Below are 2,309 nucleotides of genomic sequence, written 5' to 3'. Positions count from 1 at the left end.
GGCGCGGCGCGGACCTCACGCAGCTCCTTGCGCGCACCGCGGAGAGCCCCGGGAGGAGGCTCCGCCCCGCGCCGGCCCCCCGGGTGGAGGCGGTGCGTCCCAGAAAGGGCTGGGTTCAGGGATGCGGGGAAGGGGGTTGGATGCCGCCGGTCCCCAGTTCCACCGTCCCCTCCCCACCTCTCCTCTCCCTGCTCCGCTCAACCCCCGCGATGCTTCCGCAGCCAGCGCCGGGGCTCCCCAGATAGAGCCTTTCTGGGTTTTTTTCACCCAAAATATTTCCGAATTTTATTTCGAGGCGCTGCCGGCGTCAGGCTTGGGAAACCGGGGCTATGCCGGTCCCGCATCCCTGCATCCCGGCTCCCCGGCATCCCTTCATCCCGGCATTCCAACATTCCTGCATCCTGGCATCGCGGCACCGCGAGCCTGGGATGAGGCGGGATGTGTGCGCAGCTGCTGCTGGGAAGGAATCAGTACCCGTTGGGATTGGCATTGCCTGGGAGCAATGGGATGGCTCTGCTGCCCCGAGCCCCCCATCCAGCTGAATCCCAGAGAGGGCTCTCCTGTAGTGTGGCTGCAGGATGAATCAAGGTCATCACACAACTGCGCTGGCAGGGCTGGGCAGCCTCAGCAGGGAATCACTGAGACGGTTTGGTTTCAAGAGACCTTTGAGGTCATCAAGTCCACCTGTTAACCCAGCACCAAACCATGTCCCTCAGCACCACATCCACAGAGCTTTGAAACCCCTCCAGGGAGGGGGACTCCACCACTGCCCTGGGCAGCCTGTTCCAGGCCTTGACAACCCTTTTGGGGAAGAAATTGTTCCTCATGTCCAAACCAAACCTCTCCTGGAGCAACTTGAGACGACTTTCTCTTGTCCTATCACTTTTTCCTTGGGAGAAGGACTGACCTCCACCTGGCTCCAGCCTCCTTTCAGGGAGTTGTAGAGAGCAATAACATGTCGCCTCAGACTCCTCTTCTCCAGGCTAAACACCCCCAGTTCCCTCAGCTGTTTCTCACCAGCCCTGTTCTCCAGACCCTTCACCAGCTTTCTTGCCCTTCTCTGGATGCACTCCAGCCCCTAAATGTTCTTTTTAGAGTGAGAGGCCCAAAACTGAATTCAGTATTTGAGGTGCAGCCTCACCAGTGCCAAGTACAGGGTGATGATCCCTGCCCTGGTCCTGCTAACAGAGGATAGATTAGAAACTGGGACAGATGTGGGTCAGGCCATGAGCTGGGGTTGCTGTGGCTGGTAGGAACACAGCTGGAAGGCAGCAGGGTCTCCACTGTAGAGATCTCTTCCAACAGCACCTCATGAAATGTGGCCAGAGGGGGAGCAGGGGTGATGTGAGCCCCATCTACACCCCACCAGAGGGGGAAACACAAGCATCACCCACAGCTTCAATAACCAGCTGTGCTCCCAGCCCTGGAGAACCTCTCATTAGCTGCAGCTCAGCATTTTTCCCAGCAGCATTTACTCCACACAGCAGTCAAGGTCAGCAGGGTCCACTCTGAAGGAGCCTGTGTCAGTTTTGGCCTCTGGAGAGGAGCTTTTTATAGCCCAGTTTCCTATCTGCTAGCTATGATTGCCTTGCACATGACTCTGGGCTTTGCCTGCAGTCAGATATGGAGATAGCTGCTCAAGCCACCTCAGACATCTGAGCAGTGCTGTCATCTTCTGAAATAGCTCAAGGGGCACTTGGAACGTGGTGCTGTTTAAAATAGTCACAGCTCCTGCCTTGCTGCTGTGACACAGCTCCCTGGAGGTGTGTGGCAGGGTTCCTGTTTGGGAATGACCGGAGAATTGTGGAGCCTCCAAGCCTGGAAGTGTTCAAAGCCAGGCTGGATGAGCCCTTGAGCAGACTGGTCTAGAGGAAGCTGTTCCTGGATGATCTTTAAGGTCCCTTTCAACCCAAGCCAGTCTGTGGTTCTATGAATGGGACAATTTTGCTGTGCAGAGCTGGCAATGCTGCTCCCAGCAGACCAAGATGCAGTGGAGATGACTGGCCAGGGGGTTATGTGGGAGGTAGAAGCATAGATCAGGGAGGAATGGCTGTGGCAGGAAGAGGCTCCTAGGGAGGAGAAGCAGATGGCAGATTTTATCCAGGTCTGGCAGAGACCTGCTGCTGCTCAGGATAAGGGATGCAGAGCTGATGTCAGATGGTCATGGAATCATTTTGGTTGGAAAAGACCTTTAAGATCACCAAGTCATGCAGCAAGCCAGGAAGATTTAGATACCTCCTGCCTGGAGAGGTGACATCTCAATGCCAGGCTTGGGCCACCCCACAGCTAAAGCTGTTCCCAGTGATAAG

This window comes from Indicator indicator, chromosome 18, assembly GCF_027791375.1.
Source record: "Indicator indicator isolate 239-I01 chromosome 18, UM_Iind_1.1, whole genome shotgun sequence".
In the NCBI taxonomy this organism is placed as follows: Eukaryota; Metazoa; Chordata; class Aves; order Piciformes; family Indicatoridae; genus Indicator; species Indicator indicator.
The sequence above is the reverse complement of the archived record's forward strand: the minus strand, read 5'-3'. Positions refer to the sequence as shown.